The following is a 27,922-nucleotide window of genomic DNA, read 5'->3' as shown; positions in this document are numbered from 1 at the left end:
TGTTGCAGTGAGAGTGCACCATTGCACTCCAGCCTGAGCAACAAGAGCGAAACTCCATCTCAAAAAAAAGAAAAAAGAGGTTTAATTGATTCACAGTTCCATATGGCTGGGGAGGCCTCAGGAAACTTACAATCATGGAGGAAGGCGCCTCTTTACAGGGTGGCAGGAGAGAGAATGAGTGCCAGCAGGGGAAATGCCAGATGCTTATAAAATGATCGGATCTCATGAGAACCCACTCACTGTCATGAGAACTGCATGGGGAAAACTGCCCCCATGATTCACATGCCTCCCACTGGATCCGTCTCATGACACATGGGGATTATAAAGATGACAATTTAAGATGATATTTAAGGGGGCACAGCAAAACCATATCTGGTGGAGTACCAGGAACTTTATATCCATTAAATTATATAATCTTATAATAATACTATTAGATAGATATTATTAAGCTCATTTAATGATTTAGGAAACTGAGACTCACAATGGTGAAATAACTTGCCAAGGTCATACAGTAAGTTAAGTGGTGGAGCTGAGAATTAAATTCAGATCCAACTTGATTCTAGGGTTCATTCTCTAACCCTTGTACTAAATTGACCCTAGCATGGGAGAATATTTGATAGAATTGCAAAGAGTCCAACCACATCGTGTTTCCCCACCGTCTATGTAACTACAGTAGGCTGCAGTAAGTGATACACTCATGCTAAGGTCAGAGTGTGCAGTAGGCATTATTGTGCTTTGCCACTATCCAGTTCTCCTTCCTTTCCAGTCACATGGAAGAATGAACCTCTCAGCTCCTTATTGTGCAGGAAAATATGAATAGTTAAAGCCAGTGAAATGTGAGCAAAAGTAAGATGCCACTTCTGGACTGAGGCAATGAAAAGCCTTATTTTCCAGTTTCACACTTCCTCCACTGTGCCAGTTGTAGGGAGGCTTTGAATTGAGCCATCTTGATTCAATTTTGACAGCACTGAAAGACTGAAGCCAACTAGATTGCTGAGTCATAATTTGTAGGAAAACAACTCTGAAGAGTAGAAAACAACTCTGCAATGGAAATTGTATGAATAAGAAATACTCTTTTATTGTGTTAATTTGTAACTGCCCAATGGGTTCACCTTGCCCACTGCCTAGACAGAGGTGATTTATCAAGACAGGGGAACTGCAATAGAGAAAGAGTAATTCACACAGAGCTGGCTATGCAGGAGACTGGAGTTTTATTATTACTCAAACCAGACTCCCCAAGCATTCAAGGGTCAGAGTTTTTAAGGATAATTTGGTAGGTGGTGGGGCCAGTGAGTTGGGAGTGCTGATTGGTCAGGTCAGAGATGAAATCATAGGGAGTCGAAGCTGTCTTCTTGTGCTGCATCAGTTCCTGGGTGAGGCCCACAAGATTGGATGAGCCAGTTTATCAATCCGAGTGGTGCCAAGTGATCCATCAAGTGCAGGGTCTTCAAAATATCTCAAGCACTCCTCTTAGGTTATACAATAGTGATGTTATCCCCAGCAGCAATTTGGGGAGTTTTGGAATCTTGTAGCTTCCAGCTGCATGGCTCCTAAACATATTTTCTAATCTTGTGGCTACTTTGTTAGTCCTACAAAGGCAATCTAGTCCCCAAGCAAGAAGGAGGTTTGCTTTGGAAAAGGGCTGTTACCATTTTTGTTTCAAACTATAAACTATAAGCTAAGTTCCTTCCAAAGTTAATTCACCCTACACCCAGGAATGAACAGAGACAGCTTGGAGGTTAGAAGCAAGAAGGAGTTGGTTAGGTCAGATCTCTGTCATTGTCTCAGTTATAATTTTACAATGGTGATTTCAAAATATCAAATATTAGAGGATTACTTGTTACCACATTATAAACCAAGCCTGTGCCTCAGAGAACTAAGGAAGAACATCCAATCTGTACCTGGGGCATTCATAAAAGGATCGTTGAAAGAAGTGACACCTAAGTTATTCCTAAGGATAGACAGGAGTTATATAAGCAACAAGTAGGAGAAAAAATAGAAAAAGGAGAACCAGTAGACTGTACACCATTTATGAATGTTTAATAGAACAAGATGGTATGTTCAAAGAAGAGCACGGTAGGTCAATTAGTGTCAATGAGCACTGCTTTTGAAATTGCCTTTGCAAAGATTATAACAGCAAAAGAAGTCTAGCATGGCTGACTCCATCTTGCTTCTAGCCTTACGGGCTCGCTGTCCTTGTTCATTCCTGAGTGTAAGCCAAGCTAACCATGGGAGGAATGTAGTTTATAGTTTAACTTTGAAACAAGAATGATAATAGTCCCTCCCTAAAACTGACCCACTCTTTGAGGACCGAAACTGTCTGTGTAAAACTAATGAAAGGCCACAAGATAAGGATTATGGTAGAGGCCTAAATTATGCCTAAGATATAGGCAGAGTTAAATGATAACAAGCCATTGTTTCATAACTTGCTTTTCTATAATCCTTTACTTCTCAGGAATCATGTGGCCATAAGTCACAAGATTTTTGACTTTCTCAATTGCTTTTATAGATAACATTACTATTTCAGAACCTACAATTGGTCTTTTAGATGTTTTTCTGACTTTTGCATTCTGGTGACCAACTGGCTCTACTTGGACCTGTGCTTCATGACTTAACCAGTCCTGTGGCCCCCACTGTGAGGCTGACTGAGCTCACGAGAACCATTTTCCACACCCCTATTTTCATCTCCTACCAATCAGCAGCACCCATTCCCTAGCCTTCTACCCATGATATTATCCATAAAAACCTAGCCTTGGAGTTCTCAGGGAAGCTGATATGAGTAATGAATTCCTGTCTTCCACTTGGCTAACCCTGCATTAATTAAAATCTTTCTCTACTGCAATACTGCAGTCTCAGCGAATTGGTTTTATTTGGGCAGTGGACAAGAAGAACCCATTAGGGAATTATACCTTTATTATAATGTAAATGTATATACATACATAGGTTCTTACTCTGTATTACTTATTCTGCTTTCATGATACATGTGTACATACTTGTTTAAATAACACACTTCTTTAATTATTATAGCTTTATAATATTTTCAATATACTTAATATCTGTTATGAGAGACTCATATTATTCCACCCACTCTTTACTTACCTATATATTCTTATTTATTCTTGCAGAAAAGTATTAGAACCTAAAATTAGTAAACTGATTAAAGCTTTATACTTGTACTAGTTTCCTATTCCTGCTATAATTTATTACCACAATGATAAGGCCTTAAAATGATTATTTAACCAATTTATTATCTTACTGTTCAGAAAGTCAGAACTCTGGAATCAGAGTTTTTCTGAGCTAAAATCAAGGCATCATTAGGCCTGAGTTCCTTCTGTAGATTCTAGGGGAGAATCTGTTTCCTTACTTTTTCTCTCTTCTAAAGGCCACATACTTTCTTTGGTTTATGGCCCCTCCTTCTGTTTTCAAAGTACATAATTCCAACTTCTGCTTCTGTCTTCTCTCTGAACCTCCTGTTTCCCTGTTATAAGGAGCCTGTAATTATATTAAGCCCACATAGATCATCCAGGAAAATTTTCCCCTTCTCAAAATCCTTAATTATATCTTCAAATTCCTTCCATCATGTAAGGCAACATATTCACAGACTCTAGGTATTAGAATGTGAACATCCTTGCAGGGCCATTATCCAGCCTACCACAATACTTAAAAGATGTCTGAGCAAGGTCATAATCAAAGAGATAGAGGGGGAGAAAATGTTTTAAAATAAGAACACAACCATACTGATATGGATTGTAAGCGTAAATAATAAAAAGAATATGATACACAAAGAAGAAAATAATGTAGTGTTCAGGGAAGAGGACAGCAAGGCTTGAAGATCAGGAAAATAAAAATTTGAATCAAGACCAAATAGGTGATTTAATAATTATAATATATTAATAAATGATTTTTCTCCCATATCATTAGTTGAGGGAGGTATTGGTAAATTAATAAATAAACTCAAATTTATATCATAAATAGATTGCTATATACAATTGTGCTTTAACTGTATATTCTAGTTAAATTATATAGTGGTTATTATAAACTGAATATATACTTGTTATTCCTCCAAAGTTCAGTGTAATTCAGCCCTACTGGGAGTTGAGACAGATAGATTTCTGAACTGTTTGGGATTTATCTGAGTATTTTTGTCAAGATTTAAAACCCAGAGCTGACAAGGTAAAATCTCTTTTGACTATTTTTTAATATAGCTTATCATTATGTCAATAAAATATAAAATGCTGATAATGGGACCCAGGCTGATTCAAGAAGCAAAAGAAATCAGCAAGTAAGTCTTCACGGTCAAAGTTGAGAGCTACTGGTATCAAGATAACTTTTGTCTACAGGAAATACAGGAGAAAAAATAAATAAATAAATGACACCACAAGGAATCAAAGAGAAAAATACAGAATTAAGGCATTTATGAGCAGTGTTTCTCACATTTAATGGGCATACAACTCACCTAAGAATCTAATCAAAATGTATATTTTGATACAGTAGGTCTAGGGACCTGAAATTCTACATTTCATGTAAGATCCCAGGTGATGCCAGTACTGCTGGTCAGCAGACTATATTTTGAGTGCCAAGGGTCCAAAAAAAGGACTAACCTGATAGTTCCCAAAAGTCCATAGTATGAAGAAAAAAATAGCAAGGTAGGAATTGTAAGGGACTAAGTTTAAGAGTCTTAAGAGACATTGCAATCAAATGTAAAGGGAGAGGGACTTCAGTAATATAGTGGAATAGGAAATCACAGCCCTTGTCCCTCCTCAACAGAAACACCAAAAAAAAGATATTTAGGCCAAACTGCCTTTATAAGAACTCCAGATTCCAATTAAGAAGTTGCAGTGTTCAGATGAACACATCACAGAGAAAAATCCCTTCAAAATGGGAAAGAGAAACAATTTCACTTTACCTGTGTCAGCCCCTCCTCCAAGCCAGCGGAGCTCAACACAAAATCTCTTTGGCCCAAAATATGTCCTAGGGATGGATGGAGTCCTATTTACATGTGTCCCACTTACAGCTGAGGAACCCTAAAAAACAGCAGCCCACCCTAAGCTTTATACCCCAGAGTCACATGTCACTCAACTAAAGCACGGAAGGACATCCTATTCTGGGAAGACTAGGATAGAGCCTGGGATTTTCCAGACAGTCCCTCCCTATCTGAGAATGTTGCATTCCCTGTACATTCTATAGTTATACTTGAAAATTATAAGCAAGAAAAGGGAGAGAACTGGGTTGGTCCAAGGCCACTCAGAGAACTGCTCTGCACAAGGGAGTCTCCATAAGACTATCAGTGGATTTCTTATCAGAAACCTTACCAGCCAGGAGACAGTGGTAGGATATAGTCAAGGTACTGAAAGACAAATCCTGTCTACCAAGAATATGATACCCAGCAAAACTGTTCTTCAGAAATGGAGAGGTAAAGATTGTCCTAGGTAAATGAAAACTGGGGGAATACCTTATTATCAGAACTGCTTTATAAAAATTCTAAAGGTAATTATTCAACTTGAAATAAAAGGATGCTGAAGTGCAACACAGAAGCATATAAAAATGTAAAATTCACTTGTAGAGTTAAGTATATACACAAACAGAATAATACTGTAATGATGGTGTGTAAATTGATTTTAATTTTAGTACACAAGTTAAAAGTCAAAAAATATTAAGAATAACTTTACAAAAATTTGTTAATGAAGTTACAGTATAAAAAGATATAAATTGTGACATCAATAATATAAATTGTGTAGTGGGGAGTAAAAGTATAGAGATATTTGCATGCAATTAAAGCATACTTAATACTTCTAAGTTGTTATCAGCTTAAAATGGATGGTTTTAGTAATAAAATATTTTACATAGGACTTATGGTAACCACACACAAAAATACATACAGAAGATACAAAAAAGAAAAAGAGAAAGAGAACAAAGACTATATCTACAAAAAAAATCAATAAAATGCCAAGCAAAGCATCAAGAGGAGAAAAAAGAACAAAAGAACTACAAAACAGGAAAGAACAAAATGGCAATTGTAAGTTCTTCTCTACCAATAATTACTTTAAATATAAATGGATTAAAGTCCCCAATCAAAAGACATCGAGTGATTAAATGGTTAAGTTTAAGAGACCCAACTATATGTTGTCTACAAGAGACTCATTTTAGATTTAAGGATACACATAGGCTAAAAGTGAAGTGATAGAAAAAGATATTCTGTACAGATAGTAACCAAATGAGAGCAGAGGTGGCTATACTTCCATCAAACAAAACAGATGTTATTCACAAGACAAAGAAATACATTATATAATGATAAAAGTTCTCTTCATCAGGAAGATATAACAGTCATAAATATGTATGCACCTACCATCATTTATAAATATATAAAGCAAATATTAAGGGAACTAAAAAGAGAAATGAGCAAAAATACAATAATAATAAAAAGGTTCATGTCACCTCAGAGCCAGTGTCAGAGAAATAAAATTTAAAAAAATAAAAAAACTTCAATACTCCAACATAAAAAATCAATAAAGAAACAGCACACTTGAACAATACTATAAACCAAATAAATAAAAAAACTCCAAGTGTCTATGATAGCTGAGGATGAGGATGCTAAAATCTGTGTCTATAGTCTGTTGAAGTTTTCCTATAGATTCCAGTCATTCTGGTCTTCCCAATCTACTATAAATGAGTAGGCCATTGTTAAAAGTTCACATCTACCTAATTATGGTGGCACATCCCAGGAATCCCAGCTACTTGGGAAGCTGAGCTGGGAGGATCACTTAAACCCAAGTACTTGAGACCAGCCTGGGCAACATAGCAAGACTTCATATCAAATAAAATAAAATAAAAATTTAAAAAGTTGAGACTCAATGTTGTACACCAACTAAAGCAATAAAAACTAATCCCACCTTGCATGCAATTACTTCATATTTCCACAAAGAACAATCATATTTAATTATCAGTTGGAGATGTATTATCTCATCACTAGCCAATTAATCCTCCTGGTATTTTAAAGGAATCTATTTCTGGCTGTCTAGTTATTTCCTCATTGTTTATATAAATCAGAAGTATTGGACCTATTTTGGGGGAGGTGGCTGTTTAGAACACTGTAAAGCTATGACTTAGATGTGAAATAATTTAAAATAATAAATAGGTAAATAAATTAGATACTGACTGTCCCAATCTGATCCCAGGTCCTAAGACAACCATGAAAAAGTAATTGATTTTAGCCATCCTTGAATTCAATTCATTTAATAAAGACTGACAAATCTTTATAGAGAATACATGTCAGTAAAGATGGCATTTCAAAACAGAGAAAAAATGGATTATTAAATAAATGGAGATAGGATAATGGTCAGCCATTTGAAAAATAAATGTAATTGGATGTTTCCTTTACTCTTTTCACAAAAATAACTTACAAGGGAATCAAAACTTTAAACATAACAATATAAGAGTATTATTTATAATCTTGGAAAAGATAAGACCTTTTAAGGCCAAACATAAAAATAAACTGCAAATTAAAAGATGGATGATGATGATGGTTTGGCTGTGTCCCCACCCATCATCCCCACATGTCATGGGAGGGACCCAGTGGGAAGTAATTGAATCATGGGAATGGGTCTTTCCCTTGCTGTTCTCATGATAGTGAATAAGTATCACGAGATCTGATGGTTTCATAAATGAGAGTTCCCCTGCACATGCTCTTGCCTGCCACCATGTAAGATGTTCGTTAGCTTTCCTTCATCTTCTGCCACGAATGTGAGGCCTCCTCAGCCATGTGGAACTGTGAGTCCATTAAGCCTCTTTCCTTTATTAATTACCCAGTCTCGATATGTCTTTAGTAGCAGAGTGAAAACAGACTAATACAATGGATATATTTGCCTATGTAAAATCTGCTGAGGGAGAAAGAAAACAAGAAAGTCAAAAGCAAATAACAAAAACTGTGAAACCATATTTGCAACACATATGACCAACAAAATATTATTTTCTAAATATATAAAGAGTATTTATAAATCAACAATTTAAAATAACACTGGATAGATTATGGACAAAGGAAATAAACATAAGAAAATCTTAAAAAGGTAAGAAAAGATGCTCATTCACAATCTTAAAAATGCTAATAAAAATCACAATGAGAAAACATTTTAACCCAATCAAATTTGTAAGCATCAAATAGCTTGATAGTAGACAGGGATAGGGAAGTTGAGGGGAAACAGAAATTCTTATAGATTGTTGACAAGAGGTTTGTGCAGTGGCTCTTGCTTGCACTCCCAGCACTTTGGGAGGCTGAGGCAGGTGGATTGCTTGAGCTTAGGAATTCCAGACCAACCTGGGCAACATGGTGAAACCCTGTCTCTACAAAAAATCCAAAAATTAGCCAAGTATGGTGTGGTGCTCCTGTAGTCCCAGCTACTTGGGAGGCCAAGGCAGGAGAATCGCTTGAGCCCAGGAGGTGGAGGTTGCAGTGAACCGAGATGGTGCCACAGTGCACTTCAGGCTGAGCAACAGAGTGAGACCCTAAGGAAAACAAAAACAAAAAAACAAGATTGGGTACAAATTCTTTTGAAGGCAATTTGGCAGTATCTGCCAATATTTAAAATATGCACATCCTTTGAACTAGGAATTTCACTTCTAAGAATTTTCCACAGATATATTCATACAGATACTCTAAGAAATATGTACGTGTTTCCTGCAGTATTATTTATAACAACAAAAAATACCCTAATATTATCTTAAAATCCACGAGTAAAAGTCTGGCTAAACAAATTATTTATTCATACAATGGGATATTTTCGAGCTATCAAAATCAATAAAATAGATCTATATGTTCATATATCTGTAAGACCATATGCGGGCCACATGAAAATATTTTGGGGAGGTTAATTTCTGAAAAAGTGATGTTTAGACTATGCATGGTTTATATTTGTAAGTGAGAACATTTTGGTTTAGGTTTAACTACTTAGGCAAAGTATTGCTTGTTTAACCCTTTTACCTAAAGTCCCAGGAAGGGGTGCTGAAGCTGAAACAGAAAGAGAAGATTGCTTCAGGCCAGTGACGTCCTAGAAAATATCACAAGATATGGAGCTAACCTACATGTTTGAGCCATAGTTTCATGTGGACTACTGTAAGATATCCTGGCCTGATGCAGGGGCTCAAGCCCATAATCCCAGCACTTTGGGAGGCTGAGGTGGGCAAATCTCTTGAGGCCAGGAGTTTGAGACCAGCCTGGCCAACATGGTGAAACCCCATCTCTACTAGAAATACAAAAGTTAGCTGGGGCCTGGTGCCACACACCTGTAGTCCCAGCTACTCTGGAGGCTGAGGCACAAAAACCACTTGAACCTGGGAGGCAGAGGTTTCAGTGAGCTGAGATCATGTCACTGCACTCTAGCCTGGGCAACAGAGTAACACTCTGTCACACTCTGTCTCAAAAAAGAATTTCCACAGCCTTAAAAATTCTATAATTATGATTGTGGAGGGTTGAAATCATGCAGAGTTTGCATTCTGACCACAGTGAAATTAAAATGAAAACCAATAACAGAAAGAGAACTAGAAAATGTTCAGATGTTTGATAATTAAGCAACACACTTCCAAATAGTCCGTGGATCAAAGAAGGAATGACAATAGAAATTAGAAAATATGTGACATACTGCTAAAGCAACCCTGGTAAGGAAGCCTGTACCACTAAGTTCTTAGACTGAGGAAAGACCTCAGATAAACAGTAAGTGTTGCTACCTGAATAAAGTAGAAAAAGAGGAGTAAAATAAACCAAAGCAAGCAGAAGAAGGATATAATAGTGTTAAGAACAGAAATCATTTAAAATTAAAAGGACTCAATAGAGAAAGTCAATGAAAAAAAGTGCTGTTTCTTTGAAAAAAATCAATAAAATTGAGAAACCTCTAGCAAGACTGACAAAAAGAAAAAGAGAGAAGACACATATTACCAATATCAGAATGGAAACCAGGGATATTACTACCAATCCTTTAGCCATTAAAGGGATAGTAAGAAAATACTACAAACAACTTTATGTTCATAAATTCAACAACTTAGGAGAAATTGACTAAATTCTCAAAAATCACAAACTACCAAGATGAAATAATCTGAGTAGTCCCATAACCATGAAAGAAATTGAAGTCATATTTTTAAAACCCTCTAAAAAAGAATATCCAGCCCCAAATGGTTTCACTTGATTATTCTACCAAACATTTCAAAAAGAATAGAGAACCCCAAATGGTTTCACTTGATTATTCTACCAAACATTTCAAAAAGAATAGAGAACCTAGAAATATACCCACGAATATATCCAGTGATTTTTGACAAAGAGCAAAGCGTTATTCAATGGAGAAAGGAAAGCTTTGCAACAAATGGTGCTGGAGCAATTGAAAGTATATAGGCAAAAAAAATAAAAAATAAAAATAAAATAACCTCAACCTAAACTTCACACCTTATATAAAAATTAATTCAAAAATGAATCACGGACTTAAAGGTAAGAGTATAAGAATTTAAGAATAAGAAAAGGAGTAAAACTTCAGGACCTAGGGCTAGGCAAATAATCCTCAGACCTGACATCAAAAGCATAATCCATAAAAGGGAAAAAAATGATAAATGGAACCTCATGTAAATTTAAAACTTTTGCTGTGCAAAGTATCTTATTAAGGGGATAAAAAGGCAAGTTACAATGTAGTAGAAATATTGGGAAAATCACATATCTGACAAAGGAATAGTACAGCCATGCATCATTTAATGGCAGAGATACATTCTGAGAAATGTGTCTTTAGGTGGTTTTGTCATTGTGTGAACATCATAGAGTGCACTTACACAAGCCTAGATGGTATAGCCTACTACACACCTAGGCTATATGGGATAGCCTATCGCTGTTAGGCTACAAACCTTTACAACATGTTACTATACTGAATATTATCAGCAATTGTAACACAATTGTAAATATGTATCTAAACAGAATAAGTATGGTAAAAATATGGTATAAACATCAAAAAGTGGTGCATCTATATAGGACACTTACCATAACTGGTGCTTGCAAGGCTAGAAGTTGCTCTGTAAGAGTGGATGAGTGAGTGGTGAGTGAATATGAAGGCCTAGGACATTATTGTACACTACTGTAAATTTTATGAACCTGTACACTTAGGCTACACTAAAATTATTTTTAAAAGCATTCCTTTCTTCAACAATATATTAACCTTAGCTTACTATAACTTTTTTACTTTATAGGTTCTCTCAAAATTTTTGTACTCCTTTGTAATAACACTTAGATTAAAATATAAACACATTGTATAGCTGTATAAAAATATTTTCTTTCTTGTATCCTTAGTCTGTAAACTTTTTTTGATTTTTAAAACTTTTTTATTTTTATATTTTACTTTTTGTTAAAAACTAAGACACAAACACACACAGCAGCCTAGGCTTCCACAGGGCTGGGATCATCAATGTCTTTACAGGACTGGAAGCTTAATAGGTTTGTTTATGCCAGCATCACCACAAACATGAGTTATGCATTGTGCTATGACATTATGATGGCTACAATGTCACTACATGATAGGAATTTTTCTGCTTCATTATAATTTAATGGGACCACCATGCTATTGCAGCATGATGAGCCGCAGACAAAACTCCTCAGACACCGAGTTAAAGAAGGAAGGGGTTTATTCGGCAGGGAGCATCGGCAAGACTCCTGTCTCAAGAGCCGAGCTCCCTGAGTGAGCGGTTCCTGTCCCTTTTAAGGGCTCACAACTCTATGGGGCTCCATGTGAGAGGGTCGTGATTGATTGAGCAAGCAGGGGGTAAGTGACAGGGGCTGCAGGCACTGGTGGTCAGAGTGAAACAGAACAGACCGGGAAGTTTCACAATGTGTTTCTATACAATGTCTGGAATCTACAGATAACATCACTTGGTAGGTCAGGGGTCAAATTTTAACTACCAGGCTTAGGTCAGGCAGGCCCAGGCCTGGTTTCGGGTCTGTTTCCTTGGTTTTGGGTCTGGTTCCTAGGCTCTGGGCTACCTGCCTTCAGTTTCGCTTCTCTTTCCTTTTCTGAGTATAAAACAATATAAAACAATATGAGAGGGTCTGTCTCTCTTCTCTCATTTCCCCACTTTGAGACTCTCACTTTTTATTAGTGGCAGTTCTCACTCTTATTTTCACTACTTATGTCTTCCTGTGAAATAGATTAATAATGATTCATATGGTACACTTGTGCTGAAGCATTTTGGTGAACTAAGGTAGCGATGAAGCTTTTTATCATTTGAAGAAGTACAGGTAGAAAACAAGGGAGCAGTAAGCAGGTTCCTATTACTATTATAACTCCTATTATAAGGGTTTTAAATCCTTCTAGTGCTGGGAACCAATTTCCAAACATGGCTCCAGGATCAAATCCATGCCACACTTGCACGGGCACGTGGGCCAGTTTTGTTATATCTTTATGTCTTTACCTACTTGCCCCTGATCATCTATGTGTAGACAGCAATTAGTAAGGTTAAATTTTCCACAAACCCCTCCTTCAGCTGCTAGCAAATAGTCGAGAGCTAGTCTATTTTGATAGATAGCATTCGTCATCTGAGTTTCTTGCTGGGCTAGAATAGTCAAGGCTTGACTGGTTTTATTAGTGATGATTTCTAAAACAGCTTGCAACCATATGATTCGGTTGAGCACGTAAGTGGGACTCTGGTATCCTCATGAGCCATCTTATGCCCAAGTGGCAGGCCTATAGTATTGTATAATTCTCTCAGGAGGCCATTCATCATCTTTCCAATCACCTATGGCTATGCTTCACTTTTTGCGAGAAGCATAGGCAGAGAAGCCTAGGAGTTCGCCTGTTTTTACGGGCAGTAGGAAGAAAGATGGTTTAATAATGCCAATAACACAACTGCCTGCCTACTGGTCAGGTAATTTGGCATAAGGTCTATGCCTACATATCCTGTATAATCCAGTGGGGTCTGTCCAGTCTCGGTGGGACTCTGGGTGGGTCTACACGGTTTGCAACTTTGGGAATTTACTAAATGGATTTTTTTTAGTATGGTTTGAACTACTAGGTGGCTGTTTTTGTAGTACTATTGTACAGTTTTTGCCTAAGGCAGCTGAGTCTTCCTACAGGAAGGGTGAAGTCCTTCCCTACTCTTGCTATACAGTATTGTCTAATGATTGAGGCTTTTAGGACCTAGAAGCTATCAGGGTGATTTTTTTTGAGCCTGGAATTCATCAGGAACTGGGTCTATAAGTACTAATTCTTGGGCTTCCTATGGCCATTGATCTCCTATTACAGTTCCTCGACATACATAACATGAAGTGACATTGAGAGACTGGGCTATACGCTCAGCTAATTGTAAAAACAAATTTCTTGTTTTTCCTGGAATTTCTGGTACTGGCACATTCAGTTTATCATAGAAGGTTTGTAATACTGGCTCAGGAGAGCATTTATAAACTTTTCCTCAAGCCACGATATTTACTTGAAGATCCATTTCAGCTCCATCAATTTCTAGGGTTACACATTCCCCTTTTTTCTAGCGAGAATTAAGGGGGTTGGTTATGACTAGTTCTAAGGGCTTACACTGACCACTGGTACAGGAAGGGCCACTTTTCCCTTGCTGAAGGTGGACAGGATTTTTTCATTTTTTTAATGCAAGTAGCCTAAATGACATAAGACCTGTATCCACATTTATTTTTATACAGTCTTAATTTATGATAAACGTACTTATTTTCTGCCATATAGCCTCTTTCTTAATTAAGAGAACCAAATCCTATTTCTAACTTATTACTATTAATGACAGCACAGGCATCAAATTTCAAGGTGACTCATTTGGGCACCTCTTTTTTTTCTGTTTTGGCTAACACTTTACTCATATCGTTTATGAGCCCCCACCAGTCTTCAGTTCTTAATCTTATTTTAAAAACTGTGGTCATGAGAGGCTCAAATGGGTCATAACACACATTAGGTTGGTCATTTCCTGGGCTACATACCTTGTATAGAGTAACATTATACAAACAAGTCCTTTTTAGGGTTCTAGTACACTTATAATAACTGTAAAATAATAGGACCGTAGCAACTTTTTGTCCTACCTCAGTGACTTGATGTATACACTGGGAACAGTCCTCAGTCTCAGGAAGGTCAGTTGAAGTCCTTACTGTACAAGTCCAAATTTTAAGCAAAATGAGTCCCGTGATGAGTTTCCTCATGCTTTGGCCATGCATGGATCAGTCAGCTTCCAGGTGTGTGACTGGAGCAGGGCTTGTTGTCTTCTTCAGAGCCACTTTGCAGGAGTTGGCAAAGCTGCTCCCATCCACATACAGCTCTCAGTCTACTGCTGTTTAAGGATGGTTTGGAGGTTGGGCCCACTAGAATAAACTGAGTCCAATATCTCTACACAGTTATGTTCAACTGGGCTCTCTGATACCGGGAGCAAGGTGGCGGGGTTTAGGGTGTTGTAAACTTCAATGGTTATGCGGGGATTTTCATAGAGCAAGATTTGGTATCTAGTTAGTCTAGCATTGATTAGCTAATGATGTCCTTTGGTATTTATTAAAGTCACCACAGCATGGGGGTACTTTATGTTTAGGTTTTGCCTAAGAGTTAGCTTATCTGCTTCTTGTGCTAACAAGGCCGTTGCTGCCAGGGCCCTTAGACATGGGGGCCAGCCCTTGGAAACCCTGTCTAGTTGTTTTGAGAGATAGGCCACTGGCCTTTGCCAGGGCCCTAAAGTCTGGGTTAAAACTCCAACTGCCATTTTTTTTTTCTGACACATAGGGTGTAAAGGGTTTTGTCAGGTCAGGTAGCCCCAGGGCTGAGGCCGACATGAGTTTTTCTTTTAACTCATGAAAAGCTTGTTGCTGTTGGTTGTAATAGATATAGTTTATCTAATCTACATTTTTGTTAACTGTCACCCACTAAAATATTGACTTAAATCCTGCAGCTATTTGATTTCAAGCTTTAAATTGATCTGGTATTCCTTGCGGGGCTCCAACTGCATCTAAATAGATGTGAGAGTTGAAAGACCCATAAGGGGCTTCTCTCACTTTACGATGTCTTATTTTTTCTACCTCTGGTTGATGAAATGCCAGGGTGAAAGGGACAGCCAAATGGACTAAAGCACAAGTGCCACTCTAGTTATTTGGCAGAGTGCCCAGTAAAGGTCCACCACAATACCACCATACATCCACTCAGGGATGAACAAGGGCTGACTGACTGATAAGCTCTTGAAAATTCTTAAGCTCATCACATCCCTTCAGGTCTCCAAGGAATGCTGTTTCCTCCCTGTCGTGAGAGACACGAAGTGAACTTAGTGTTGGGAGATGGAAGCTGGATGGCCCTTGGGGGCTGACCTGCAGGGTGCCGGACTTTGGGATAGAGCAGAGAGAGCTTGGCATGACTTATTACTCCAGGCTGTAGAATACTGGAAAAGAGCTACCATGCAGCCTATGCCTGGTCGACTGGAGGTCCACCTTAGTGGAAGGGGGACAATCTGTGCCTCTGGCCTGCCATGTGCACAAGCATAACAATTGCTTTTGTTTAATGTGCAGATGGAATATTTGATCCATTTTAACCAGGCATTTGCATCTTGGTATCCTGTCTTAATTGCTAAAGTTTGTTGTAAGTCTTTAACTTCCATGATCCTCTAGTAAAATGAATGTATGATTTTAGGAAATTACAAAAACCGGTTGGGGCAGTCCATCCTTGCTCTTTAGTGGTCCACAGAATGTTGGACCAACTATGGCATGAAAGCTCTACATCAGGGGGCAAGACTCCTGGTTGGCACTGGGGTCTTTATCGAAATCTCCCTGGATTAAATGGTCCTAGTTTACTAATGCCCAGTCTAAGGAAAGTCAGGAGGAACAGAGGTACTTTTCTGAAGTAGAAAACTGTCTTTGACTTGGCAAGTCTCCACAAGGCAAGCATTAAATGCAAGTTTGAGGCAAAATTGACTTGGTTATGTTAATAACTAGATGGTCAGCAATAGAACGAGGAAAGAAGAAAGAGTAATAGAATAGGTGAAAAGAGTTAAATTTTTCTTAGCTTTAGTTTGGTAGGGTTTTCCCCGGGACTATGGCCCACGACTCTGGAGGGGGTGGCGCTTTCCTGACTCGGGTGTGATGAGTCTATCCTTTTTTGCTGTACAAACAGCAGTCTTGGTGGTTAGCAGCACAAGGTAGGGTCCTTCTGAGGCTGGCTCGAGTTTTCTTCTTTCCACCTTTTGATGAGAACGTGTTCTTCAGGCTGGCGCTGGTTTACCGGAAATTCTAGGGGTGGTACAAGTGCTAAAAGGCTTTTAGTTTTTGAGGGAAAGGAAAGTAGCAGATAAACCAAGTATATAATTTTTAAGAAATTGATCTTTTGTTTTAAATGTGGGGTACTTGGCAGTGGACTTTATAGTCGTTAGTGCTTTTTTACTGAGAAATTTCCTTTAGCACCTATTTTTATTAGGTTTTAAACCAAAGAAAGCCAAATACCATTTTACATTTAACAATGCTTCCTGTATGATTTTTATACCAGATAAGTTAAATTTTACATTTATATTAGTGTGTTATTAATGTTAAACCTAATTTTAATAAAACTTTGTAGACATATTTATCCAATGTTTAATATTTGAATATAAGGTAAGATTTTATAGACTCTTTTTAACCTTTTATAATTTTTGCTAAAGAGCAGGTTTGTGTTTTAAGGAAAACCTGTTATGCTTTTATTTTAATGTCCAGTTTACAGAAAAACTGGATGAGGCCGGGCGCAGTGGCTCACGCTTGTAATCCCAGCACTTTGGGAGGCCGAGGTGGGCGGATCACGAGGTCAGGAGATCGAGACCACGGTGAAACCCCGTCTCTACTAAAAAATACAAAAAATTAGCCGGGCGTGGTGGCGGGCGCCTGTAGTCCCAGCTACAAGGAGAGGCTGAGGCAGGAGAATGGCGTGAACCCAGGAGGCGGAGCTTGCAGTGAGCCGAGATTGCGCCACTGCACTCCAGCCTGGGCGACAGAGCGAGACTCCGTCTCAAAAAAAAAAAAAAAAAAAAAAAAAAAAAAACTGGATGATACCTCTTTAACTTTGGCCAATGTCTACACACAGAATTTTTTTTCAATTAACATTTTAAAACTTGATTAAACTTTTAAAACAAAATATACATATTTGTAACCTTTTAATGTAGGTAAAACTTTACATTCTTATGCCTCCTTATAATTCTTATTACTAGAAGTATATTTTACTTTCTTTATATATCTTGCACATTAACTGTTTCTTTAATAGTTTTACATTTAGGAGGCCTAATTACTTTTAAATTATACAACATTTCTTGCATGAGATTTCCTTTTATAACCTTTTTTTTTTTTCAATTACCCGGGAGGAACCATCCATCATCCTGTCCTGAAGGGAGTTCTTCTTAGGTCTGGTTGGACCTTTGTATGGTAATTAAGATTTAAATCCCTTGTTAGGAAACCTGCTTTGTTAAGGGAATTTCCTTTTTTTTTTTTTCTAACAGAATAGCCCCATATTTTAAGATTTTTGAGTTAGTAAGCTACTTTTTTGCCTTTTTGATTTAGGATAGTTCTGAACTGAACTAGTGAGGTGTGCTTACAATGAGGTTTCCTCTAAAAGTTATTTTTTTTGCTTTTTTTCTGTTAGCAAAGCAGTTGCCACTACAGATTGAATGCATTTGGGCCATCCACAGGTTACTGGATCAAGGATTTTTGATAGGAAGGCCTCAGTGCTTTCGGGATATGCCCTTGTTTACATTGACAACAAAGTGGTATTGGAGTGTTATAGGCTTACAAATAATACCTTCAATTATCAATTACAGGTTTTAATTTTACCTTGGCTTTTAAAGGAATAGGGCACACTTTTTTTTTTCTTAACTACTTGTATATATCTCTCTTTGACTTTGTCTCTCTCTCTTTGACTTTCCTTTTGGCTCTGTCTCTTCCTCTCTTTCTCTGCCTCTCTCTTTCTCCTGTCTGTCTCTCTGCCTGGCTTATGCTGCAGTTCTCTCAACCACTGTGGAGAGATCTAAAACCAGCTGTAACCAAGTGTCTATGTACGGGAACTGGTCTGGGTGCCCTGGATTTACAGGTTACCTTGTGCCATACCTTTGAAACAAGGGACCTGTCCAGGATTCCTTCTGATGGCCAACCCACCTCTAATGCTGGCTGGTCTATTTTACACAAAGTTTTAAGTTTTCCTGGTGTCACGGTACTCCATAGTCTCCTTTAAATCCTTTTTTGAAATTTTTCAACATAGTTCCTAGTAGTGTGGGCTTATTTGTGCCTGACCCATGCTTCTTCAAGACAAAACACCACGCTCACACCACATGCATACCACAAAACAAAGAATGGGTAAAAAGGGCACACACACACTTTTGCAGTTTACACCAAATCAAAATCAAAACCAAAATCAGAGTATCCAGAAATCAAAACCAAAGTATCAAGCAATCCAAGTCAAGTCAAAAACAAAAACCAAAGTGCTGGTACAGGCACACTGTGGGTGATCAGGCCATGCTTCCACTCAAATGGAGTAGGCAAGTTCCCAAGACCGGTCCTGTCAAGCAATTCAAACCAAGTCAAAACCAAAACCAAAACCAAAACCAAACCAAAGTGCCAATAAAGGCACACCGTGGGTCATCAGGCCACACTTCCACTCAAACGGAGTAGGCAAGTTCCAAAGACTAGTCTTACCAAGTTTCAGATGTCTGGACTCCAAGTATCAGTTCCTTCCCAGTGTTCAGCCACTGCATTGATCCTCCATGGGGGGCTGCCACACACTGCTCTGGCGAGGCATCTCACTGGAGCAAATGCCTACCCGGGAGTGCTCTCAGTATCCGTGTGGCTTGGGCTGGTTGGAGTCCCCCGCAGGGATGTTCCACAGGGCAGGCTTAAGTCGCCTAAGGAGCTGCCTTGACCATCTGCCAATCACCTTCCTTCCCGGTCAGGGAACCAAGAAATGTAGCAGGGCGAGCTGCAGACAAACTCCTCAGACACTGAGTTAAAGAAGGAAGAGGTTTATTCAGCCAGGAGCATCAGCAAGACTCCTGTCTCAAGAGCCAAGCTCCCCAAGTGAGTAATTCCTGTCCCTTTTAAGGGCTTACAACTCTATGGGGGTCTGTGAGAGAGGGTCATGATCAATTGAGCAAGCAGGAGGTATGTGACAAGGGCTGCATGCACTGGTGGTCAGAGTGAAACAGAACAGACGAGGAAGTTTCACAATGTCTTTCTATACAATGTCTGGAATCTATAGATAACATCAGTTGCTAGGTCTGGGGTTGAATTTTTAACTACCAGGCTTAGGTCAGGCAGGCCCAGGCCTGGTTTCAGGTCTGGTTCCTTGGTTTCCGGTCTGGTTCCTAGGCACCAGGCTACCTGCCTTTAGTTTCACTTCTCTTTCCTTTTCTGAGTATAAAACAATATGAGAGGGTCTGTCTCTATTCTCTCACTATATGTAGTCCATTGTTGAACAAAATATTATTATGCAGTATTTGACTATATTTATGATATAGAAAGGACTCTAAGAACTCAATAGTTCAAAAGACTAACTAGAAAATGGACAAAAAACTGAAGAATCCTTGTGATGATGTACTTGTTCTTATCTTGACTGTGGTAGATACCTGAAACACATGTGATAAAATTGCAGAGAATTAATGCAGCACACAAATGGGCACAAGTAAAACAAAAAAAAATTGAACAATTTCAGTGGATTAAGTTAATGTCAATATCTTGTTTTTAACATTGTACTAAAGTTTTGTGAGATGTTATCACTAGAGGAATCTAGGTAAAGGATAGGCAGGCTCTCTCTGTGTTACTTCCTATAACTTTGCACATGAGTGCACAGTTATCTCAAAATAAAAAGTTTTATTAAAAAAATACATTGAGTCCAGGTTTTGTGCTCCTCTGACCTGGCAGGCCTTTTCCTCTAAATCAGGTACTGAGAAAATGGTAAAGGGCCTGTTTCTATTCGCTGTATCTTTTGATCATTTATATGTTTCTATGGTTTGGATGTTTGTCCCTTCCAAACCTCATGCTGAAATTTTATTCCCAATGTTGAAGATGGGGCCTAATGGGAGATGTTTGGATCATGGAGGCTGATCACTCATGAAAAATTAATGTCCTCACTCAGGTGAGTGAGTTCTCACTGCATTCATTTCCAAGAGAGCTGATTGTTAAAAAGAACTCCACGCTCTTGCTTTCTCTCTCACCATGTGATCACTGCACACATCAGCTCCCCTTTGCCCTCTACAGTGAGTGGAAGGAGCCTCAGGCCCTCTCACCAGATGCAGATGCCAAATTTTGAACTTTCTAACCATCAGAATCATAAGCCAAATAAACCTTTTTTAAAGAATAAATTACTCAGCCTCAATATTCCTTTATAGCAACATAAAACAGACTAAAACTTAAGAGTTTCTTTGCTCTGCTGTTACTGGCTAAATAGAAAACCTTTGGGAAAGTAACCTAAGACTGAGATTTCTCCTTAATCCTCTCTCATCATGAACCTATAACCAACCTGTATGGCCTGGGCCAGCTCACCTCCTCTCTGTTTCTCCTCTAATTTACTTCTCCATATCTTTCCTTTGTTTCCACCGTAAAAGTCATAAAAAGGTAGATCTCACTAATTGTTCCCATTTCCTCAGTTCCTGTTTACTCTTATTCAGTACTATTAATAATCTACTTGCTAAAATCACTAAAACCTCCCAAATTACCCCAAATTTTAAAGAAATTTAAACTAAATGATAATCAAAAGGTAACATCAAATCTATAGGATATAACCACAGCAATCTCTAATTTAAAAAAACCTTCCCACAATAAAATTCTAAAAGTATATTTATATAGAAATTCTAAAAAATGAAAGCTAATCTACAGTGAAATAAAGTAGATGAGTGGTTGCTGGGTGATAAGGAGGTGAGAAGGATCCAAATAGAAGGATTATGAAGGAGCATAAAGACTCTTTCGTGTGTGATAGTTAGGTTCATTATCTTGATTGTTGTGATAATTTCACAGGACTATTCATATGTCAAAACTTATCAAATTGTGCACTTTAAGTATGTGTGGCCAATTTTACCTCAATAATGTTAATTTTAACTAGTTGATAAACCCAAAATAAGACTGGAAATACACAAAGGACAGAAGGGACAAATGGACAACTATTAGCAAATGGCAGATTTAAATCATCCCTATCAATAATTATATAAATGTAAATAGACTAGACACTTCAACTAAAAGACAGAGATTCTCAGGCTGGATAAAAAAGCAAGAGCTACCATGTGCTCTCTACAAGAAACCAACTTTAAATATTCAGGGAGAGATAGGTGGAATGTAAAAGGAGAGAAAACAATGTGCCATTAAAACAATAAGAATATGAAAGCTGGCATGACTATATTTATATCAAACATAATAGATCAAAAGATAAATACAAGAATGTTCAAAACAGCTTATTGATAATAGACACAACATGCCCATTTATAGTAGAATGAAAAAATAAATAGTTATATATTTATTCCATGGAACACTCACAATAATTAAAAAGAAAAAATGACTCCAATATGATGTACAATAACATGTATTGTATGAACATGAACAAACAGAAACATATATTGCTACAAGCAGTAACAGATGAATGTCATAGATATAAGTGCATGGATCGTATAATTCCATTTTTGCCTTAAGAAGAGACAAAACTAATCTATGGAAATACAAGACAGAATAGTGTTTACCTTCAGAGTACCAGCAGGAAGGGGCAGAAAGGAATTTCCTAGATAGTTAGAAATATTCTATAACCTCATCTTATTGTTTATTTGCCTGGTGTATATATTTATATTAAATTCATCAAGTTGTACACTTAAAATTTGTACATTTTGCTGTGTGTCCGTTATAATTTCAATTAAAAATTGCTTAAGTCAATAAGATTTTTTAAAAAATTAAAACAATATTTCTATAACATTTTGAGTAAATTAGATATGAATAAGTACCAGAAAGTTTGATCTAGAGAGGAGAGTTGGCATTGAGATGTATTCAGAATAGTAATTGAGGGATAGGGAATTAAAGGTCTCTGACTTATGGGTTTTCTTATACTGTCGGGGTGAAATTATTCTTCTAATTTTAAAAATAAATGAAATGAATGACAACTACTATATGAAACCAATTTCTCTGTTATGACTAAAATGCCTTAAATCAGGTTAATGCAGTCATGAGACTAAAAGACTTGTACACCAGGACTGTCTTAGTCTTTTTGGTCTGCCATAACAAAATATAAGGCTGGGTAACTTAAAAACAGAATTTTATTTTCTCACAACTCTGAAGGCAGGGAAGTCCAAGATCAAGGTGCTGGCCAATTCAGTTTCTGATGAGGACTCTCTTTCTGTCTTGCAGATGGCTCACTTATTGCTCTGTCCTTATAAGGAGAGAGAGAGAGACAGAGAGAGATCTTTCCCTTATTATAAGGCATCAGTCTTATCAGATTAGGGCCCCAACCTTAGTCTTTACTAAGGCTTAATTGCCTCTTAAAGATCTCTTCTCCAGATATAGTCACATTGGGGGTTAAGGCCTCTACATATTAATTTGGAGTTCGGGACACAATTCAGTTAGCAAGGACACAGAAAATATTTTTAGAGAGTTACTTACAGAGCAACTATTTCCAAAAGAATCTGAGATAGCTAAATAGTGATTTGGGGTTACTTGTAAAATAACCCTTATTTCATGCCATTTCAGAAAGCTGAATAAAATGTCTCACAAAGTGATAGAAAATTAAACTCATCCATTTAATGATATTTGGTTAAGCTGGAACATCTGGATTTGATGTTTAAAATAAGTTTGAAACCAGAAAATGTTTTATTTTTTATATCAATTCTGTTTCATTTCTTTTATTGGAGAAAGAGCTTAGGCAACAACATCTGTTTCCATGAGCATTGGGAGAAGACTGCATATTGACAAAGCATGTAGTCATAAACAGACAAGTAAGAGGACAAAGACTCTCCTAGCTAAAAAATGGAATGACATGCAGCAATACAAATTAGAGAGACCTCTCAGCAAAAGAAAAAAAATTGCTTCCAAGAAGAATCATAGCAGTCAAGGAAATATTCTACAAAGAATGATAATGGTTATGAATTTTAAAAAGTATTTTATTTTTACATGGCAGAAAATAGTCAAGATTTAGTGCACAGTGGTCACTGGTCTTGAAAGCTCCTTGGAGTACAATTACATGTGGTCATCTCAGATTCCAATAGAAAGGGCATATAACTAGGTCAAATAGCAGATCATTCTATGTTATAAAAGTCCTAGTTGCAGAAGAGCATCTGATATGAAGATCTCATATCTAACTCATGCTAAAATACAAGAAGCCTGGGGTTCCACAATTAATTAAGCAGCTCATCAATGAAATCAAGAGTCCAAACCCTTTCTGTCTTTCCAGTGTGCATCTTTATCTATTTGGTGCTTTTGCTTGTTCTCATGATTTCAAAATGGCAAAAGTCTATACTAGATAAACAAAACAAAAATAGAAAAATGTCAAAGTATGCCACTACCAAAAAACCATCAAACCACAAAGGAAGACAGCAACCAAGAAAGAAAGAAGCAAAATACCTACAAAACAACAAGAAAACAATTAATGAAATGGTGTTAGTAAGTTTTTGCTTATCAATAATTACTTTGAATGTAAATGGATCAAGTTATCTAATAAAGAGACATAAAATGACTGAATGGTTAAAAAAAAAAAAAAGGCAAGACCCAACTATATGTTGCCAACATGAGACTAACTTTACTTTTAATAATATAGATTAGGGTCCGGTGTGGTGGCTCACACCTGTAATCCCAGCATTTTGGGAGGCTGAGGTGGGGGGATCGCTTGAGTTCAGAAGTTCAAGACAAGCCTGTACCATGTAGTGAGACTTTGTGTCTATCTATCAAAAAGAATATTTAAAAAAATAGAATATGTGATAAAACCAAAAGTAGGGAAAAAGATATTTCACACAAAGGATTCAAAAGAGAACAAGGATAGCTATTCTTAGAAAAAATATACTTTAAATTTAAAACTGTAGAAAAGGGATCAATTCATCAAGAGGATATAACAATTGTAAATATTTATGCACCCAATATTTGAGCACCTATATATATAAAGCAAATGTTAAAGGATCTGAAAAGAGAGATAGACTGCATACAATAATAGTAGGGGGCTTCAATACCCTATTATCAACAATGAGCAGATCATCCAGACAGAAAATTAATAAGGAAACACTGGACACAAACAATGCTTTAGATCAAATGCACCTAACTGATGTTGCAGAACATTACATCCAATAGCAACAGAATATGGGTTCTTTTTAAGCACACACAGAACATTCTTCACGATAGATCATATCTTAGACCACAAGACAACTCTTACCAAAGTTAAGAAAACTGAAATCATATCAAGTACCATTTTCTGATCACAATGGCATGAAACTAGAAGTTGATAACAAGAGGAATTGTGGAAAGTTTACAAATACTTGGAAAGTAAACAACATTCTCCTGAACAACAAATGGGTCAATGAAGAAATTAAAAGAGAAGTTGAAACAATATCTTGAGACAAACATGGAAACACAACATACCAAAACTTATGAAATGCCACAAACACAGTTTGAAGAGGAAAGTTTTAAGCAATGATTATTTACATCAAAAAAGAAGAAAGATATAAAATAAACAACTGTACACCTCCAGAAAATTTAAAAGCCAATTCTACCAAACATTTAGAGAAGAACTAATACCAATTCTTCAAAAATTTCCCAAAAAGTCAAAGAGGAGGGAATACTTTGACACTCTTTTTATGAGGCCACAATTACCTTGATGCCAAAGTCAGACAAAGATATCACAAGAAAAGAAAACTACAGGCCAATATCCTTGATGACCTTAAATGCAAAAACCCTCAACAAAACACTGGTAAACTGAATTCAACACACTGAAAGAATCATTTACCATGACCAAGTGGGATTTATCCTTGGGAGGCAAAGATGTTTCAATATGCACAAGTTAAATAAATGTGATTCACCGCATAACAAAATAAAGAACTAAAAACACATAATCATCTTATTAGATGCAGGAAAAGCATTTGACAAACTTCAACATCCTTTAATGATAACAGCATGGAAAAAACTAGATATAGAAGAAATATGTCTCGGGCCAGGCGCAGTGGCTCACGCCTGTAATCCAGCACTTTGGGAGGCTGAGGTTGGTGGATCATCTGAGGTCAGAAGTTTGAGACCAGCCTGGCCAGTATGGTGAAACCCCATCTCTACTAAAAATACAAAAATTAGCCAGGCATGGTGACACATGCCTGTAGTCCCAGCTATTCGGGAGGCTAACGTACAAGTATCGCTTGAACCTTGTCTGATTATTGGAAATGTAAACAGCTAATCAAGATTGGCGTTTTTTAAAAAATAAAATTAAAATGTTTAAAAAAGAAATAAATTTAGTCATTTATGACAAAATGGATGAAATTGAAGAACATTATTATGCTGAGTGAAATAAGCCAGGCACAAAGAGACAAATGCCATGTGTTCTCACTTATATGTGGAATCAAAAACAATCAAATTTTTAAAAGCAGAGAGAGTAGAATGGTAGTTACCAGAGACTGGAGAGTATGAGGAATGGGAAAGTGATGGTCTAAGGGTATGAAGCCTCAATTAAACAGAAGGAATAAGTTAATTTTTGTTGTTGTTTTTACTTTGTGACATATTGCACAACCTAGGTACTTAATAAATAATAATGTAGTGTACATTTCAAAATCACTTAGATTTCTCATCACAAAAAATGTTAAGTATCTGAGGAGATGAACATGTTAACTAGCTTTATTTCATTATTTCACATTGTATTCATAAATCAAAACATCACTTTGTATCCCATTAATATATACAACTATAATTTGTCAACTTATAATTTAAAATATATTTTTAAAAACCTATAATGCAAGAACATTTTCTAAACAAAAATACAATAATATCAAAAGTGCCCACTTTATACCAGGAAAAATTGACCCAAAACAATAGAAACCAAAATATAGTCTATTAAAGCATCAGAGTTGAGCAATGAAGAATCATCTGGGAAACAAAGCAAAACTATCCAGTTATGAATAAGAAGGAAAAAATCAGGCTGGCTTCAAACTCTTCACAGCAGTATTCAATGACAGAGAAGCAAGATCTACAAAGCCTTCAAAAAAAAAAAAAAGAAAGAGTGATTCAATGATTTTATACTCATGTACTCGAATTCAAATACCTACACAGCATAAAAGCAAGTTTTGAGTATGCAAGAAATCCAGAAATATTATTTCTATGAATTGTTTTTAAGAAATCTCAGATTTCTTGTTTGGCTTTAAATATTAGGGCTTTTTTCCTATTATTTTTATTTTCTTTTGGAGGGATGCTGATTATCTATCAATCATCTATCTATCTCTATCAAGAAATGATGGTCAGGTGCAGTGGCTCACACCTGTAATCCCAGCACTTGGGGAGGCCAAGGCAGGCAGATTGCTTGAGCCCAGGAATTTGAGACCAGCCTGGGCAACGTGGCAAAATGTTATCCCTACTAAAAATACAAAAAGGCAGGGCTCGGTGGCTCATGCCTGTAATCCCAGCACTTTAGGAGGCTGAGGTGGGCGGATAACCTGAGGTCGGGAGTTCGAGAGCGGCCTGCCCAACATGGCAAAAGCCTGTCTCTACTAAACATACAAAAAGTTAGCCAGGTGTGGTGGCAGGGCACCTGTAATCCCAGCTACTCGGGAGGCTGAGGGAGGAGAATTCCTTGAACCTGGGAGGCAGAGCTTGCAGCGAGCTGAGATCACGCCATTGCACTCCAGCCTGGGCAACAAGAGCAAAACTCTGTCTCAGAAAATAATTATAATAAAATAAATAAATAAATAATTAAATAAAAATACAAAAAGTTAGCTGGGCGTAGTGGCACACACTTGTAGTCCCAGATACTTGGGAGCTGAGGTAGGAAAATCAAGTGAGCCCAGGAAGTCAAGGCTGCAGTGAGCCATGATCTTGCTCCTGCACTCCAGCCTGGGTGACAGGAGTGAGACTTTGTCTCAAAAAAAAAAAAAAAAGATGGGTAACTACAGCAAAATGCTTACTGGGATATTTTGAATGTATCTAATTACAGACCTAAGACCAAAACAAACATGAGCAATACAGTAACAGGAGAGAATTTAAATGTTATATACCCTAACAATGAAGATACACTAATAAACAGGAGGAGAGGTAAGGGGTAAATGACATTATTTAATGACGAAAAATCAGATAAAAGAGGTATAAGCACCTTTATTGGTACAAAGATATACCCCCCTCCACCAAAAAAAAAAATAATAATTTTAATTTGGTGGCAAGGAAGAAATAGAAGGAAATATTACACTAACTTATTTCTTAAAATAGAAAGCATTGATATTTACTTAAAAAGGTGAGAATATAAAATTATACATATAACACATATTTAAAATCTTATATTCTATAAATATAGCATTGTTGAGTTATATTTATAAAATTATAGAAAAATGCAAGTTCTCTTAACTGTCAGAAGACTTCTGCAAATAAGACAAGAAAATGGATCACATTGTTAATGATTTTTAAGCCCTAAAATGTCCAAAATAACACACAAGGTAAATACCTAGAATCAAAGATATTATCATATCAATAAATGTAAGCTCATCTATTGAAAAAGAATTTTAGGTAGTAGCTCAAGATGGTTGTAGCCCACTGGTTCCAACTAAACAAGGACTGCACCCAGACTCACAAGAACTTGAAGTTTTCCTCTATTCTTTCTGCCTCCAAGAGAAGCCAGAGCTGGACTCACACAAGGATAAGAAAAAGAGCTCATGTATTTTTGTCTTATTTCAAATTACTTCTACCACAGGAAACTTGTCACTAATAAAGAGTTCCCAGAAAAGGATGTGCTGGAAGTAGTGAAGTTTTATAACACTGCATCTCTTGCGCAATTGCTAAGGA

At 37.0% G+C, this 27,922-nt stretch overlaps 1 protein-coding gene and 1 long non-coding RNA gene across 3 annotated transcripts in view; one reads left to right on the top strand and one right to left on the bottom strand.

Moving 5' to 3' along the window:
• Positions 1-27,922, top strand: part of SAMD3 (sterile alpha motif domain containing 3) — a 178,443-nt gene that overhangs the window by 35,896 nt on the left and 114,625 nt on the right. Inside the window, exon 1 of one of the 2 annotated variants that reach the window (XM_063621940.1) lies at positions 18,696-19,021. The exons of the other annotated variant lie outside the window; for it this stretch is intronic. The gene's annotated coding sequence lies outside the window, so the exon portion shown is untranslated. Of the gene's footprint in view, positions 1-18,695; positions 19,022-27,922 lie in introns of those variants that run through there. 2 annotated transcript variants of the gene reach the window in all.
• LOC134733211 (uncharacterized) lies at positions 5,599-19,111 on the bottom strand. The gene is made up of 3 exons (XR_010116736.1): positions 18,644-19,111; positions 14,051-16,243; positions 5,599-8,499 (listed from the first exon to the last, which is right to left on the bottom strand). It is a non-coding gene; the product is annotated as an uncharacterized lncRNA (long non-coding RNA).

Source organism: Symphalangus syndactylus, chromosome 2 (assembly GCF_028878055.3).
Source record: "Symphalangus syndactylus isolate Jambi chromosome 2, NHGRI_mSymSyn1-v2.1_pri, whole genome shotgun sequence".
Classification (NCBI taxonomy): Eukaryota; Metazoa; Chordata; class Mammalia; order Primates; family Hylobatidae; genus Symphalangus; species Symphalangus syndactylus.
This window is presented reverse-complemented; position numbering and strand designations above follow the sequence as displayed.